Below are 411 nucleotides of genomic sequence, written 5' to 3'. Positions count from 1 at the left end.
CCGTCTTGCCCTCCCTGTTGGGTCCCCTCGCCTTCGCACACTGGGGCACACGCTATTGTAATGGTCTGCTGGAGAGGGGGGCTGCTCTCGGAGTCGGTGCTGGTCTTGGAAAATTGGGTTCAGTTCCTCTGTTCACTGCCACCTCCCCTGTGTCTGCTGGCGCACTGCCTCACACCCCCATGCCCACCGTGTCACTGCCCATGTGGCAACTGCACGGGACAGTGCTGCTGCCTAATCACAGAACCACGGACTGGTTTGGGTGGGGAGGGACCTTCAGAGCTCCTCCAGTCCAACCCCCTGCAGGGAGCAGGGACATCTGCAGCTCGAGCAGGTCACTCACAGCCCCAAGGTCCAACCTGCCCTGGGATGGTGCCAGGGATGGGGCTTCTCCCACCTCTCTGGTCCTGTCCC

At 62.5% G+C, this 411-nt stretch overlaps 1 protein-coding gene across 1 annotated transcript in view; it reads left to right on the top strand.

Annotated features, from left to right (window-relative positions):
* The window catches only part of ABCA3 (ATP-binding cassette, sub-family A (ABC1), member 3), a gene marked incomplete at both ends in the record, with an annotated part of 14,035 nt that overhangs the window by 5,440 nt on the left and 8,184 nt on the right, over positions 1-411 (top strand). The gene's annotated exons all lie outside the window — the stretch shown is intronic.

The sequence above is a fragment of the Buceros rhinoceros genome, unplaced genomic scaffold (assembly GCF_000710305.1).
Source record: "Buceros rhinoceros silvestris isolate BGI_N320 unplaced genomic scaffold, ASM71030v1 scaffold23485, whole genome shotgun sequence".
NCBI classification, from domain to species: domain Eukaryota; kingdom Metazoa; phylum Chordata; class Aves; order Bucerotiformes; family Bucerotidae; genus Buceros; species Buceros rhinoceros.
This window is presented reverse-complemented; position numbering and strand designations above follow the sequence as displayed.